Source organism: Rattus norvegicus, chromosome 8 (genome assembly GCF_021556685.1).
Source record: "Rattus norvegicus strain SHRSP/BbbUtx chromosome 8, alternate assembly SHRSP_T2T, whole genome shotgun sequence".
NCBI lineage: Eukaryota > Metazoa > Chordata > Mammalia > Rodentia > Muridae > Rattus > Rattus norvegicus.
In genome coordinates this window covers 42,945,378-42,962,487 of record NC_141541.1, presented here as the reverse complement: position 1 = coordinate 42,962,487, position 17,110 = coordinate 42,945,378, and the positions used below count along the sequence as shown (strand labels likewise).

The following is a 17,110-nucleotide window of genomic DNA, read 5'->3' as shown; positions in this document are numbered from 1 at the left end:
TATTAAAAACAAAGGTGATAAATACTCAAAATTCTTGCCTTTGTAAGCATTCTATCCTCATGCCTGCCCTTAAGGTTATATTCATCTGCCAGATCTTTCAGGGAAGTGCTGTATGATATGTGCTACTCTGAGTCCCTTTCCAACTGCCTGTTTGGTAACTTTACGTTAGTAGCTTAAAACTAACCATAGTGAAAATATCCTTCTAGAGAGTTAGTTATGTCAGCACACTGCTGGTCTTAGGCTGTCGCAAGTGAGGGCTGTGGCATGGTGAGGGCTCTGAATGCATCATTGCAAAAGCCCCAACGCAGGGCCAGACACACAGTGCATGCTCAGTTCGAGGTAGGGGTGATTGGGCAGCGTGGATGCTGAAACCAATGCTGGGCTACAGCACTGACCCCCGAAGACGGGTTAAAAACTGCAGTGGGCAGGCAGTGAAAATCTGAGAACCTCATCTATTTGGATTTCCGAATACTTGCGTCTTCAAAATTCAGATCCTAAAAAGCCGAGTCAGACCTTGAAAGTATTAGGACCGTGCCATTAGAAAGTAAAGAATTCAGGCCAGAGAGATGGCTCAGAGGTAAAGAGTACTGGCTGCTCTTCCAGAGGACCTGGGTCCAATTCTCAGCATCCACGTGGTGTGGCGGTTCACCACCTTTTGTAACTTCAGCACCATGGGATCTGACACTGCATACAGGTGGTACACAGATAGATATGTAAACAAAACACCCATACACATAAAGCTTAAAAGAAAGGGGGGCCGGGTAGAGTGAAGTCAAGAATTCTTTTGGGACATAAAATGTTTACCATGGCTGGAGAGAACACTGTTATTACAGAGGAACTGAGTTCAAATCCCAGTACCTATGTTGGGTGGCCCACAACTCCCTCTAACTCTAGTTGCAGGAGTATCCAGTACCTGTGTAAGTACACACACACACACACACACACACACACACACACACACACACACACACACACACACACACACATACAGAGACAGTGCAGGGAAAAGAGTTGCAATTGTTTTGTTTTGTTTTGTTCCTTTTCACCATATGGGTCTCAAGTACTGAACCCTGGCTGTCAGATTTGGCAGCAAGACCCACTGAACCATCTTGCTGGCCCAGAAGTGGATTTTTTTTTGGCTCACTGTTTTTAAGTGAGTTTCAGCATCTAACCTACAGGCACTAACTAGTGGGCACCATGCTACCTCTGTACATTTCCTGAGCTTATACAGGGCCACTCCTTGCTGCCCACTGAGGCTATAAAGAAAAAGTATACTGAGCACTTGTCCTTCCTTTCAGCTTTTATTTCTTGCCTGGACTTGGTCCTCCCAGGACTGTGACCAGGGCTGTGCTCTGAATTGGCACCTTCTCCCTCTTCCACAAAGTTTCTTGAGCATCCAGCCTTGGGTTCTGACATTAGGGACATCTGTAGCTCTGGGAACATCCTAATGTTCTTAGGGCTGCTGTTGCCATTTGACCAGAGCCTCCCGGAGATGCCTTGATCAGAGCATTTGCGGACAGCACATACTGTGTGCACACAGAGCACAGGACGAGTTCTTCTTGTCCCTTCCCAAGAGGGAGGACACCACTGCTTTCATCCTGGAAAACAAGCTGTGTGGACTCTGGAGCAAACACTTCTGAGTTTCCTGCTGACTGGGAGCTTGCCAGTTCAGGAGAGGAGGTTCTCCTGGCTGCGGCTTTTTCTGTCTCCTCTCTCTCTCTCTCTCTCTCTCTCTCTCTCTCTCTCTCTGTGTGTGTGTGTGTGTGTGTGTGTGTGTGTGTGTGTGTATGTCTCTCTCTGTCAGGACACGGCAATAATTTTATGAGGTACACATTTTATTACTCCCATTTTATAGATGGGAGCACAAAGGTTCATTAGCTTAGTCAAAGTCACATGGCTTAGCGCGTGAGGACACTGACACTCAGCTGGCTCTGGAGCCCAGACCCAACCACAGTATCATGCTTTCTTTTCAGAGCAGATTGTGCATGAAGGGAAGCTAGCACGGCGTTGGGACGGGCACGGTCAAGGCAGTGTCCATGCAAGATACCTACCTATGCTCCCTCAACTCCACAAACCGGACCTGGCAACCTTGAGTTGCCTGCCAGTGGGGCAGCTCACACCAATTAGCTGCATAAAGCTGCTGGTGGCTCCTGCCCTGGGGAAGGGCACACTTTGCAGTCAAAGGCTCTAGGGTCCTTGTGGAAACAGTCTGAGTCCTCGGCCCCATGTCTCTGGGAAGACCGGGTTTCCAGGACCTGACCCTTCTCCCATGGCCTGCCTTCTTGGGTCAGCCAGTGGCTCCTTCCAGCCCTACCCCTCCAGCCCCCCAAGCCTGGATATCTCCAGGCCGACCTTGGACACCATGTGGCTTTTGGCTAATTCCTGGCTGAGTAGGTGGGGGAGGAAAGGAATTGGAAATTCCTGAAGACTCAGTCTTCTGGGGGAGCAAATGAATCTTCTTCCTCCCGGGTCTCCTCGGCAGCTGCTGAGCTGCAGAATTTATCGGAGTCCTTCACGCTCTGTGACAGACTGCTAATGAAAGGGAGGCCAGGCTTCTGTGCCTGCCTCCTTTGGTTTCTTATTTGTTAGGGGATTTTTATCCCCAAGAGAAGACAGGATGGTGACTGGAAACCAGGAGGGCCTCGCAGAGCCCTGTAGCTTGTCAGCAGGGCTTGGCTTGAAAGGGCCCGGCTGAGGGCCACCCAGGGGGCTGTTCCCAGCTCCAAGTACCTGCCTGGGATGTGAAACATGCCTTGAGATTAATGGGAACCAGATGGGCAGGGAGGCCCCCTCCACCTGGCCTCCTCTACAGCACTGCTCAGACTTCTGGCACAGGAGAGAAGCCTTTCTTAGGGCTTCTCTGATCTTGGGTTTTGCTCCAGGCCACATGGCCGGGAACAGAAGCCAGAACTCTTGGCCCTCGCTGTCTGTATGGAAAGATGAGGAAGTTAAGCGGACCTTGGAGGTCTGTTGTCTAGGAGGACGGTTCTGGGCCCAGGCTACATATGAGCTTTCTGAAGCTACCGAGGCCTGAGCCCTACCCAGAATAAAAAACCCTTGGGAAGAAGGCCAGGCGCTTGTTATTTTAAAAGTTTCCCAGATGTTTTCATGTGCTGCCCAGGTTGAGAATCACTGGACTCCTTGTAAACACTTCTGGATTGAGGAAGTGACTACTCCAAGGTCACGCGGTCAGGGCTGGAGACTGTCTCTTGCTTTCAGCCTCGAGTCTGCTCCTCTGCGCTGCACTGACCCTCTCTTAGTGTCAGCCTCACAAAATGCCCCTGAAAAGACTCCGCGGCCTTTTTTTTTTTTTTTTAATGCTCCGCATCTCGTTTCTTGACGCTTTATGTCCGCAGCTCTCTCCAGGCACACACCACCTCCAGGTAGGTGTTGTCTCCCCGCTCTGGCTCCTCTGAGTTCTCAGGATGGGGCCCCACTATTGAAAGTGTGGTCTGAGGACCCATGACGTCAGCGTGGACTAGGAGATTGTAAGAAATGCCTCAGCATGCCCCGACTCAGTCCAGACCCCAGCGTCTCAGTCTACATCTTAGCCAGATCCCCAGGAGGTTCGTAAGCTTCACTGCCTGCTGTTTAGAGTACACCATCCATTACATTCTACCCAGCAGGCTTCATCTCACTGACAAAACTGCTCTCTCCCAGAGAGCAGATGATGTCTTGCACACAACTTGGGGCAACACAGCACAACTCTAGGCACACAGTGCCTAGGATTTTTATGCTGATTTGCACCCATCTCTCGGTTATCTCAGGCACAGAGGTCCTATGACAGTGGAGAGCTCCACTGGCTGAGCCCCCAGCTCTCCTGGACCCTGCAGAGCAGGTGAACTCTCTCCATTGTCCGATAGGAGATTCCCAGGGGAGTGGCCCTGAGGAAAGAAGGAGAGAGCATCCTTCATAGATGCTGTGCATGGGGATGGTGTCCCTGTCACCCAGGAGGAGGATGCAGTGTTTGCCATCTGAGCCCTGTTCTCCCACACGGGGATGGTAGTGTCTATCTCTTTCACATTCAGTAAGTGATTCTTAATGAGAATCAAGCTAGACCACAGAAGCGAAAGCACATTGATACTTCAGAGGTCAAATTATTTTCTTTTTTCCTATTTTTTTTGGGATGAACTACATTGTCAGCTTTGAACTCTCAAGTTCTGGGTCAGAGTTGAACAGTAACAGGGGTCCCCGGTGTCGTGACTGGGGTCCCTGGGGAAGAAGGGTGTGTTCCCAAAAGAACAAGTACCTGCCATTCAGGGCCAGTGTAAGACTGAGTTTAGCCAGATCCAAGGGGAAGAGGAATAGAGGTGGGTCAGAAGCTGAGAGCCTTAAATCACCCTCCTAAAACAATTCCTGCTCGCCACTTGCGTGTCACCCCGTGCTCATTAAATGTGTAAGCACCTTCACCAGAGGCCTCTGCCTTCTGAATGCTTTATCCTTTGCCCAATAACCGTTAATCAGCCAGCAGCAGTGCAAGTCTTGTGAGGGCTGGGTCTTGCCTGGCAACCACAATCTGCTCCTTATTTCATCTAAAAAAAATAATAATAATAAAGTGGATAGGATGTTGTGTTTCTCTCCCCATCTCCAGCATGAAAGCGTGTAGGATCAGAGTGCTCTCCCAACCCCACCCCCACCCCTTGATGAAAAATTAACCAGCTGTGCAGAGCGAATGAATTCCTAAAGGAGAACAGGTCTCTGATGTGAGCTGGGCTGGGTTCTGGGAGCTCCAAAAATCCTCCTGATTGTTAATTCTCTCACCCCTAAATCCTCCTCGCAGCCACCGACAGGTGTGTTGTACAGCATGTTAATTGGCCACTCCTTTCGAAACCAGCTGTGCCCAGCAACTGGTGGAGCCGAGAAGCCCTACTTGGTCTTTTGATGTGATGCAAGTCCCTGCGTGCTCCTGGGGCAGCAGGGTCATTTGGGGTGTACTTGGTGTTTACGTCTATCTATATCTACTTACTGGTGGACATACATGGAGAACAGAACCTGAGAACAGACCCTGGATCTTATTGGCATCTGACCCCAGCACCTGACAGACACTGACACACAGGAGTGATTGTACTGAATGAATGAATGGATGAATGAATGAGGGCTTGGCTATAGGCCAAGCCTATGTACCAGACACATTTCAGTCCATGGGACCCCATTCATACGTGCACCCATTCATTCAATAGACATTCATTAAGCAACGTGGTTCATTCATTCTTTATTCTCATTCATCTATTCATTCAATGTACGGGCCTTGTTCTAGGGCTAGGGATGCAGAGATAAGATGTTCATTCTCTTCTCTCATTATGTTGATAATGTGGTAGGAAAAATAGGTCAGTAACCTGGAAACAATGAGTGGGCGATACCAGCCTCCAGAATGAATCTGGGAAGCACTGTGGGAGCCAGAGGTGGCCACTCGACTCCACCAAAGACAAATACAGAGAGGTGACACCTGAGAGTAGGTAGGAGTTAACTACAAGGAGTCTTCACAGGGGAAGGTGTGCCTGGCAGAGGGCTCTAGGCATGTGGAATAAGGCCCTAATACCTGGTGATAGTAGAGGTCAGAAGCAGAGGTCAGAACCCTACCCATTTCTTGAGTTGTGGGATTGCCAATCCCTGCTCTGGCAGGATAGATACACAACAGGTCAAGAGACTTAGATCAGGCGCCACCCATCAGAAGTAGAGAGGACCTTAAGACTAGCTATCTCCTGAACACATTGGGAAGCAACTTGGAGAGGCAGGGGATTATTTCTCCAGAGGGTCCTTGGTGCTCCTTGTACCCATCCCAGGGCAGGCTAATACTCTGTATGGCCTCTTAAAAGCACTGCGTGAGGCACTCTGCCTATTAGCAGAGACTGAACCATTCTCATAAATCCTAGGCTAGCCACTACCAGACACAGTGGATCCTCCTAAAAGTGAACAGAGAATTACCATCTGAGCCAACCATTTCTCTCCTAGATGTAAACCCCAAAGACTAAAAAGAAACAAACATGTATTTGTATGCCCTGATTTATGGCTGTATTTTCATATTGATTGATCAAATCTAAAAATAACTAACTGTCCATCCTCTGTTGGATGTCCACAACCACCCAATGGAATATTATTCTGCCACAAAAAAGGAATGGTACTCTGGCACATGCTACAACACAATGAACCTTAGAAACGTTATATTAAAAAAAACACACACACATGCACATGACACACATGCTTTTAAAAGTGGTTAAAATGAATTTGTTTTATGTATATGTTTCCACGATTTTTTTTTTGGTCTCATTTGTTTGTTTTGAGACAGAGTTTCTCTGTGTAGAGGTAGTTATCCCAAGAACTGACTCTGAAGACCCGTCTGGCCTTGAACTCAGAGATCTGCCTACCTCTGCCTCCCAAGTGCTGGGATTAAAGGCAGGCATGGCCCCCAATCTTGCCCAGCAAGCCTATAGAAGCTGGCGTTCCCGGGAGGTCTCCCATCCAAGCACTAACCAGGCCTCACACTGCTTAGTTTCTGAGATCAGACATATCCAGGATGGTATGGCCATACTGTTAGCACAAATTTTAAAACCCTCCACTGGCTTTTACAAGAGACCCAGCAGTCGATATTTTACTGCTGTCTCCTCTCAGGCCCGCATACCCAGAAGGCCTTGCTCCCTCCAGGACTCCTCCAGGCATTGGGTTCTGCCTGGCTGGTGTGTTCCGTTGTTTTTATTTCCTGCATCTGCTACTACCAGAATCTATTATTGCTCTCTGGGGCTCATGCCCCTGACAGCCATTATTTGTACATGTAAATCAGAGAGCCAGGGACAAAGCCCTAATGACAGGCTCTTTGGAGGTAGCAGGGACTGCAGGGAAAAATGAGCCAGCCCCCCACGGGACCCCTTCCTTGAGTGCAGTCTTGAGAAGCTGGGCTGGTGAGGGTGCTGACTCCATGTCTAGGTTAACAGACTTCTTTGTGGAAGCGACGTGGCTTCTGGATTCTGGATGCTCTTGGGATGTCTGCCCCACTAGTGGAACTCAATTCTTGGCTCCCCGTTCAAGGCTGTCCCATAGCAGGCCAAGTTAGGACTGGTGGTATTAGCAGGCCTAGGAAGACAGCTTTCTCTCAGCTTCTCTTTGCTGTTAGAAGCAGGCAACTGTTTCTCTTCGCAGTCCACAGTGCCTTTTGCCTGAGAAGGGATTCCCCAGAAAGACAGGAAATGCATCTGTTCAACAGTGGTGGGGACACTGGGCTAGGGGAGGGCTCAAAGGCAGAGTTGCTTTTGCTTACACAAAGTCCTGGGCTCTGTTACTAGCACTCCCCACAAGACTGTGACATTTATCAACCCCTGGGGAATACTGGAAAGGTGGGGGTCCAGGGTAAACCTGAACCCATAAAGAATAGTATGGATATCATTTGGTTTTTTTGTTGTTTGATTGAGTTTTGGGTTTGGGGAGAGATGGGGTGGATATGTGAATCCACTTAGTGGGCCATCTAAACCTGTTAGCAGCTGGTGGCACAGGACACAGTAAGTCTCAGGGTTCGCCAGTGTTTATGTTAGAAACACAACTGTGGAATTGAAAGGGTGGCTTGGCTGGCAAAGTGCCTGCCTTTTCACCCACAGAACCCACAACAAAAAGCTGAACATGGTCACTGCCTGGCTCTAGGGAGCCAGAGATATGCAGATTCCTGGGGCTCTGGTGAGTAAAACCAGGCTAATTAAAAACCCTGTCCAAAGGCTGGGGGGGAAAGGTAGCTGGTGCTTGAGGACCAGTACCCAGGTACCTATACAGCACACACACACACACACACACACACACACACACACACACACATATACTCACACACACATGCTCACACACACATGCTCACACACACACACACTCACTCATACACACACATGCTCACACACACACTCATACACACATGCTCACACACACACATGCCCTCACTCATACACACACATGCTCACACACACACTCATACACATGCTCACACACACTCATACACACACATGCTCACACACATGCTCACACATACACACTCACAGGCTCACACACATATGCTCACACACACACAACACTCACACACACTCATACAAACAAGCAAATCCCCACATTTGTATATGCATGCAATATCTTTGGGAGGCAGACACAAATTATAACAGTGATTGCCTCTGGGGATGAAATGGAAGGACAGAGGACTCAGAGCCAGAAGCAGGAGAAATATACTAATAGTTCAGATACATACATTTGCATACATATTTTTCCATATGTAATATATATACAAATAATTCTCTACTGCTTAAGTTTTCTACCATATGCTTTTCATCGGCTACTCAATAAATAACCTTTACTTTATTTTTCTGTTAGTGTGTCACAAGTGGGCAGCCGAGTAGCATTTGGCTGCTCTATTCTTCCCTCTGGTTTCTCTTGGTGTTTCTCTGGAGTTTGGAGTAGAGAGGGGCTCTTCTGTCTCCAGTGTGCTCAGCCAAATGTTGGGCTTCCTGAGTTTCTTTCTATCTAGTTGTTTTCCTGGACAGGAGCCTAGGTCTTGTGTCTTCGTTCTCTCTCCCTCTGGGTTTCGTGTTGTTACTGTTCAAAATGCTCCACCAAGCATCCCTGTTTGTCTTTTGTAAATCTTGTCTTTGTAAACTCTAGGAAAATCATCATCGTTGTAAGATTATGTGTGAAGCATTCTTTTCCTTCTCTCCCTTTCTTCCCTACCCTCCCTTTCCTCCTTTTTCTCCTCTCCCCTCTGTGGGTGGCTACCTCTCCCATCTCCCTTTTATTTCTAACATGAATGTCTTCAAGATGGCTAAGGATATATTACCTTGACTCTTGTTTCCCCCACCATTGATTAAAGGAGGTTTTTTTTTTTTTTTAAAAAAAGGAATGTTCCAGAACATTCTGAGCAGTGGAAAACTGCATTCGAGGAAGGAAGCTGCCCCCCTTAGCTGGGCTCTGTAGTTCAGCGCCACTAATGCTATAATAATATTTTTCTTACATCACAAAGCTCCCTGTCCTCCCTATCCCATTTAATCTGTAATTTCAGACAAGGATTTCCATGCTAACTAGAGGAAACACATAAAACACAAATACAAATGATTCCCATTAAGTTGTTTTGAATATTCCTGGTGAGGAACTAGTTGTTACCAGATTTTCATCGCCCTGAGTACTTATGGACTGTCTCCTTCCAGTCCATCCGTCCATCAGTCAACCTCGAGTCCTAAGGCACAAGAACAGAGGCTTCTATTCTCATGGAGCCAACAGTTCACCAGCGCAAGACTAAAAGGTAGGTAGGTAGCTGTAGGTGGCTACCTCGAACATGGACTAGAAGAAGCCACTGCTGAATGGAGATGCTGGGGGAAGTAGGACTATGTGGAAGACCTAGGGCCTGGGTCATGAAGGCTGTGGGGATGAGGGGTCTGGTATAGTGGGGCCATACCAAGAAAAGATATTGGGGTTGAAGACCACGACCCAGCTCTTGTCAGTGGAAAGATAATGTAAATGCTGTGGATACAATTGTAGAAGGGACTGCCCAGCAGTCCTGCAACTTGTTGGATGTCATTTTAATCAAGAAGTCTGTCTCTTCCAGACTGTCTACTCTGTCCAAAGTGCATAGTTCTAGGTCTGCCTTGCAAGGCTGTCATGGGGATTACATGAGAAAAGACTGACACATCTAGCTATATCCAGGAACCACTGGCTCCCCACTCATTAATCTTGTGTAGAAAGTTGGGGTCTTCTAAGAGTGAGGAGTGAGACAGGATTACAGGGAAAAAGAAAGGTCTAGCTGAGTTCTGCTTCGCTAGGAGTGAGGACCCACTCTTCAGTTTTTGAGCAGAGAGTGAAATAGTGTATTCAGATCAATCAGGAAGATTGACAAGATAGCAAAGCAAGATATTTACTCATGAGCTCTAAATTGCATGCTGCAGATAACTCTAGGACTTAGAGCCAGTGTTGAGACAATCATGATGGAAAGAATATGTTGGCTTGGGAGGGAAGTCCTTGGGAGAGTTTGCCCTGAAGACTCAGGTGTGAGAGTCAAGTATTCATAAGGATCAGAATGTGCATTAGAGTAGTTGAAAGTGTTGAGTATGTGCATGTGTATACATGTGTTTATGTGTACCACATGCAGAGGTGTACCTGTGTGCACACATGTGTATATGTGTACCACATGCAGAGGTGTACCTGTGTGCACACATGTGCATGTGTATGCCATATACAAGGTGTATTTTGTGCATATATGTGTACCATATTCAGGTGTACCTTTGTGCATGCATGTGTACAAGTGTACCACATGCCAAGGTGTACCTGTGTGCACACATGTGCATGTGTGTACCCCATGCGAGGGTGTACTTTGCGCACATATGTGTACTACATGCAGAGGTGGACCTGTGTACACACATGTTTGTATGTGTCTGCTTGTATACATCTCTCATGAAAAAAGAGTAGTGAGGACTCATGCGTGTCCTTTAGTAGTTTAAGGACGACAGGACATGGTGCGCTGGAGGACACAGTGGGAAAGAAGGCTTAGGTGCAAGGAAGCTTAGAGGGGGAATCACGTGGAAGAAGGAAGAAGGCAGATCCTAGAATTAGCGGTGACAATGAGCTATAGGAGCATGAAGTATGAGACAAAGTCATGTCACTGAATTTTTCAAGAAGGTGACCTTCAAAGAGCTGTCTGAGCCTGAGTCGCCATGAATTGCCCCTTCCTGAAGGTTGACCTAGCCCCTTCTTTGTCTTTTGTTCAACGCTCAACATTGAACTCAGAGACTCCTCACGAATGCTGGGCACGTGCCCAGATGCTGCCACACCCCAGGCCAGCCCCCTCTTGTCTGCCGTTTGGGTTCTGCCGGGTTATTCCCTCGTAGATGGTTGTTCTATACACTTCCCTCATTATATGTGCGGCTCTCCCTGTCTGATATGTTTAAAGGCTCTCTGAGAATGTTCTTTTGTTCTCTCCACCCCCATAGCAGGCAGCACATGGAAGGCAGCGTTCACCATTCACTAAAGGGCAAATCAAGACTGCCAGTCACTCAGGCCTGAGAAGGGACTGGGGTTACAGTCAGAGGTACAACACATCCACTGGGATTATCCCAACTACTTCTCCCCCTCCCCGCCCCATCTCCAACCAGGCCTTCCGAAAGCTTATCAGACATGACACACCCCCACTCTCCTGTTCCCCTGATAACCCAAGGTCCTGCTGTCCCCTGCCTGGATTACAGTAGCCTCCCAACCTCTCACCCCACTTTTTCCATTCTTTTCTGTCTCTGCTACACCCAGCTGCCAGAATCTCCATTTAAATGACAGTCAGGCAGGTCAGATCACTCTGCTGCTAAAAAGCCCTCAAGAGGATTTCCTGCAGAGTAAACATTCAAAGCCTCCCCCACAGCTCACAGGCCCTTAGATGATCCAGATCCTGTCTGGTCCACAGCCTCTTCTCTGCTCCAAGCCGCACAGCCTCCATGCTGTGCTCCCACTCCCCTAACCCCACATCACCCTGGCCTAAGACACACTTCCTCTGGGGACACACATAGGTCTCTCGAGTCTCTGTTCAAATGTCATTTAACCAAGCAGCTTCCATGACTGCATTTAGAGAGAGGTGTGTTCCCTCCCCCACTCTTAGCACTGTAACCTGCCTTTGTGACTCCTCTCCAAATCTGCCTCTGCATTTGCTTGTTTATGACCTGCCTCCCCAGTTTGAAGTCTGTCTGGTGAAGTCAGGGATTTCCCTTAATTGGCTGCTTTAAACTTGGGTGCCTAGAACAGTGCCTGGCAATTAGTAAGTGATTAATAAGCCCGAGGTACATGAAAGAGAAAGGAAATCGACATGGGTGTTTATTACGTGCTAAGTAGTGCCCTAAGCACGTCCACTCACATTGTTGCCCTTCTCAGCAATCCTGGAGCACAGTTGTCCACTAGTGTCCGTGGGGGATGAGTCCCAGGACTTCCCTCAGGTACCAAAGTCAACAGATGCTCACGCCTCTTAAGGGGCGTGAAAAATGTGTCAGCGTTTGCGTGTATAAACTACACGCATCCTCCAGTGTATCTTAAATCATCTCCAGTTTCCTTACCAACCCTAAAACGGTATAAATGCTCTGTAAGTAGTTATTCGAGGAACTGTTTAGAGACTAAGGCCAAGGAAAAGTGTGTGTGTGCGTCTCTGTGTGTCTGTGTGTCTGTGTGTCTGTGTGTGTGTGTTCAGTGCAGATACAAACTAACATTAGCTCTGTCCACCTGGTACATACAGGTCAGCCACAATTACTAGTTCAATCTATCAATAACTGAATCTGGGAATACAAATCAGTGAAGTACCACGCTGACTGTACTGTGCTTCCTATTGTGTAGATGGGGGAAAAGACAAAGAGAGCTGTAGGTCAGTCTTCACTGAAACAGAGTTTAGAATGGAGGCGGACAGCAGGAAGTGAGCAAATTGTTTGACTCCACTTTGAGCTCACTCATTCAGTGGTGGACTATTAAGCTCCTGGTATTTCCTACCCTCTGCTAGTTTCTGGAGAGAACAAGTGTTCATCCCCATCCAGTGGTGGCAGCAGCCAGTTAGGTAAGAATTTAAAGCCAAGTGAGGGACACTGTAACAGGGGTAGGAGGTGTCAGTCAGTCCCAAAAAGGGTCTACGGACATAGTCAAAGGTGGAGTACTTGTCTACCATTCCCAGGGCCCCAAGTCCCACTACCAGCACTGCTCTGGAGCCGAGTCTGAGAAGGCTTCTTGGACGGAAGGTGACTCTGAGGTAAATCTTTAGGAACTAACACTGTATATTAAGAACCAAGTTTTTCCTGCCGGATAAAGACTTGAGCCTGGCATATGGGACCCTTCCAACCTTGGCAGCCTCATTCAGTGCTGTTCTTCATCAAGTCAAACTCACTATTTCCTGCTGTGTGGTGCCATCTTTTACCTTTATAAAATCCTTTCTCCTCTGTCTAGAACGCTCTCCTCTTACCCAACTCCATTTTTATCTATTGAGGCTCAGCTCATTTTCTTCATCTGGGTGAACCCTGTTCCTGTCCTTGAACCCCATGTTACCCTCTGTATAGGCCTGCTCACTGTCACCTTCCGTAACTCCCAACACATAGTAACCCCTCCAAAGACCAACAGCCTTAATCACCTTAGTTCTTAGGGCTGGTATGTGCCATCATAGGACTGATGGTATGTGACATCACAGGACTGCCTGATTGTGACATAGAAGGACCCGTCACATAGATATGAGAGACGTGATTGTTGGATAGAACTGTGCTAGAGAAGAGAAGGCTTTGGAAGCTTCAGGAGACCCAGGTGTAATGAAGGCCCTTGAGGTGAGTCTAAAAGGCTAGACTGAGTGGTTACTGGGTACCCCTCTGAGGGTAGCGCTCAGGAAACAGATGGAGGAGCACCTTGGTGCTGGAAAGACGGGCAGATACAGATGCTGAACCACAGACATCCGGAGAAGCAAGCAAGCATCCCGCTGAGAGATCTTGTCTCCCGGGCTGGAAGCTGCATGTGTACCTCAGGAGCGGCGTATTTGGCCATGGGACTGAGGGTGTGGGAGAGCTGCCCAACCTGCACACCTGGGTCAGCTCAGCCTTCCGTCCAGGAATTCACCGAGTAGGAGTTTCAAGCTAAGACAGAGCTGAGCTCCGCTGCAAAGGTAGAGGGACTGACTTGACTCTGGGCTTGGTTAAAGTACCATTGTTTCTTCCCCAGTACCCTCAGCTCCTGCAAGGCGGGAGCCTGGGTCCCGGATCCTGCGTTCTGAGCAGTGGGAAGTACAGCATGCATGACCTATCCAGTGAATAATTAGAACGAACGAGTGATGCTGGATGAATACCCGAGAGCCAAGATTTATTATGAGAGTGGATGCATTTGCCCAAATGACTGAATAGAAGCTGAGCTTCAGGGCCGTTAGCAGTCCTATGTTTGGTCTCAGATTACAGTTCTCAACCTCTGACACATTCTCGGGGTTTTATCAACCCATGTGGATTACCTGTGGGATAGTCCTCTTCCGTTCCTTTCTCAGACCCAGTCTGGCCATCGGCCATCATATGAGAGTGCAAGAAACCGACGCTAACATGTTTGGAGTCACACTCTCAGCTTACCCACACACACTGTGTCGTGCTTTGTTTGGTTGGTTCTTGTTGTTGTTGTTTGGTTGGTTTGGTTTTGTTTTCCCATCTTCTTTGACATGAAATATAGCATTGGAGGCACTTGGGTCCCTCCCTGTGAATCAGAGATGACTGAGGTCCTTGGGAGAACCATTGGTAGCATGAAGGTGGGCTTGGCTAGGAATCAGGATAAGGAAGCTTAGATCCTTGCTGCCCTCACCTACTGAGGACCTTGGGTTTGCTGTGCAACATCTCTGGTCTCAAACTAGTTATCAGTTAAATACTGCTAACAACACTGGTCATGCTGGCCTCAAAGGACTGTTGTGAACAATAGGTGACATAGGCTTTTACAAATGCCACTGGTCGAAGGCTGGAGTTACTGTCCTGACTAACTCCTTATATCCCACTTGGAGTCTGAGGATATTCCTGCATGGCTTGCTGGACTTGTGTTCTAATCCTGGAGAGAGCAAGGGACTCCCTAAAAGCCGTGACACAAACCCGGAAGGTCTTTTTCATTCTCTCTTCTGGTTTCTGAACCTTCTCATAGTACTTACTGTGCAGGATATGAGCTGGTGGTGGGCCCAGGAGACAGATGACTCTCCTATGCAAAAGGCTGACACTCCACAAAGCTCTACACCAATGGTCTAGGTCAAGGGCACTGTCCTCTGCTCCCTGCCTGGCTCTCTCTCCAGGGAGAAACAGGATGACAACTGGCAGCTAGTGCTGTCCTCTGAAGCCATCCACTGCATTGTGGAGGTGGGGGAGGGGATAGGAGCAGAAAAGAAACTAAGGTGAATGGCTCACAACCGGAGTATAGAATAGTATCTTTTGGAGGGAACAAAGTTGGACTGGAGTGAGATAGGAGACTTTGTACAGACCTTTTATCCTTCCTTCTCCACTAGAATAATAGTAAGTTGTGGGTTTGGCTTAGTAGTAGAGTTTTTGCCTATCATATACAAGGACTTGGGTTCTATTTCCAACATTGTGGTGGTGGTTGTGGTGGTGGTGGTGGTGGTGGTGGTGGTGATGATGATGATGATAAAATAATAATAGCAGCTAGTATTTTATTTAAGATTTATTACACTAATCCATTGGGGCAGGATGGGTAGTGTTGTAGCATACATGTGGAGGTCAGAGGACAACTTGTGGAACTCAGTTCTCTCCTTTCTCCACATTTGCCCTTTACTAGGTAAACCACCTCTCATTTATCAAAGGTGATTAGACAAATAAGCAAATTTCCGGGCTACATGTTGGAAGCAGGGGCTTTAAGAGCCAGCAAGATTGCAGTGTGGCTCTGGGCAAGTCTTGGCCTCTGTCCCCAGCCTCCTCTTCTAGAAACAAAGGTGCTGGTGATACATTCTTATATCAGCCCCAGGCTGAGATGTGTTGCCCCAAGTTGAAAGTCTGAGCTGGAAGGCGGCAGCTTTGTAACCTCCAGGGCCCTGGCTGATGCTGGGCTCAGGAAATGCTATTTGCACCTCTGATCAGAGGTTCTGATCTGCCGCCGCTGCCGCTTGCTGCTGGAAGTTGTCTGTGCAAGAACAGAGCAGCGCATGCAGAAGAACAGAAAGACAGTCCAAGTGTACAAGGTCCTGCAGCCCAAGGAGCAAGGAGTACCAGATTGCCCTCTGCCTTGGCTTAGGACCCTAAACTCGTAACCGCCAAAGGGAATAGATTCCTACATGCAGGAGTAAGGCATCTCTCACTTCCCACAGTTGGTAGCATCAAATCGGTATTTTTTCTGTGGTGCAGACAAAGTAAAGAGAGTGTAAAGTGTTGAATTGTTTGGCATTATCAAGGATTTCAGCTCCCCAGGACTCCTGCATAAAGAGATGGAAATTTTAGCTGCCAGAGCCAAGAAACACACAGAAATATATGAATTTATTACATATTATCTTTCCCTCTTCCAAACAGCCTTGGAAATGTCAAAAGATCATCTATTGTCTCATCGTTGATAAGGGGACAGTTTGGGTTTAGTGGACTCAGTTTGGGCACGAGGCAGACAGTGAGAGGCTGTTGGGGAAGAGAGTGATTGCCCAGTTACCTTCAGGAGGCCCAGCCATCTCTCCAGCTCTCATTTGCTGGGTATTGGTTTCTTGAAGCCAGGAAAGGATGCACTGCCCCCTGAGTCACCATTGACTAAGCACCCACTGTGTGCAAGTACAAGGAGCTTGGAACTTGATGGTGAGCTGAGAACAGTCTTGGCAATTTAGCTCTTTTGCCTGCCAGGAGAATCCAGAGCTGGGGGTGGCTGTGCTGCCTGGAGGACATCCAGGGAGCACTCACAGAGAAGGTGACATCAGAGCTGGACCTTGAAGTAGACATTATGCCGGCAGGGAGAACAAAAGCATCGTAGGCAAGGAAAGCCCAGGGAGGATGGTGTAGCTAGGAGGGCCATATTTGGTCTCCAGACCTGGAAGCTTAGGGCTTGAGAGATGCACAGAACCGGTCACTTCTGCCCACGAGCTATCCCCACCCCTCGCCATCTGCTAAGTAACCAAGGTCATGCCTGATCACAAACCAGCTGGCAGTACTCTCTGATGTTGGTAGAGGTGAGGGTTTCAGCTGTCGTACCTGCTGACCACTGGTCCCTCCTTGCCACCAGCAGTGTGACTGTTTTGTACCTTAACTGAACTTGCAGGCCCTTAGGGAAGAATTCAATCTCTGGCTTGTTTGACTCAGGGGAAGCCTAGATTAGGAAACTATAGACCATTCCATGTTCCAGTGGAGGATGAAGTCTAGGGGATTGAGGCAGATTGGGGGGAGTGTCACTGTCTCCATCTCCACTGTATCACCAGGAGCTATGGGTCTCCTGCCTCCCCAGCACCTGATGAGCACCTTCTCTGTCATCATGCTACACCAAGGGCAGTTCTGAATTCCCTGCTCCACACCCTCCTGGGAAGCCAGAAAACATGGGGGATACCTGAGTTTTTGAAAACCTCGTAGAGTCTGACCCCCTACCGTAACACACACACACACACACACACACACACACACACACACACACACACACACACACACACACATTAAGCATTCTATCTGTCCTT

The 17,110-nt window shown here is 48.2% G+C and overlaps 1 protein-coding gene and 1 long non-coding RNA gene across 14 annotated transcripts in view; one reads left to right on the top strand and one right to left on the bottom strand.

The window, feature by feature from the left end:
• Pknox2 (PBX/knotted 1 homeobox 2) overlaps window positions 1-17,110 on the top strand; it is a 262,954-nt gene that overhangs the window by 121,861 nt on the left and 123,983 nt on the right.
• LOC120094114 (uncharacterized) lies at window positions 8,189-13,048 on the bottom strand. Its single transcript, XR_015627169.1, has 3 exons — window positions 12,881-13,048; window positions 11,843-12,043; window positions 8,189-8,618 (listed from the first exon to the last, which is right to left on the bottom strand). It is a non-coding gene; the product is annotated as an uncharacterized LOC120094114 (long non-coding RNA).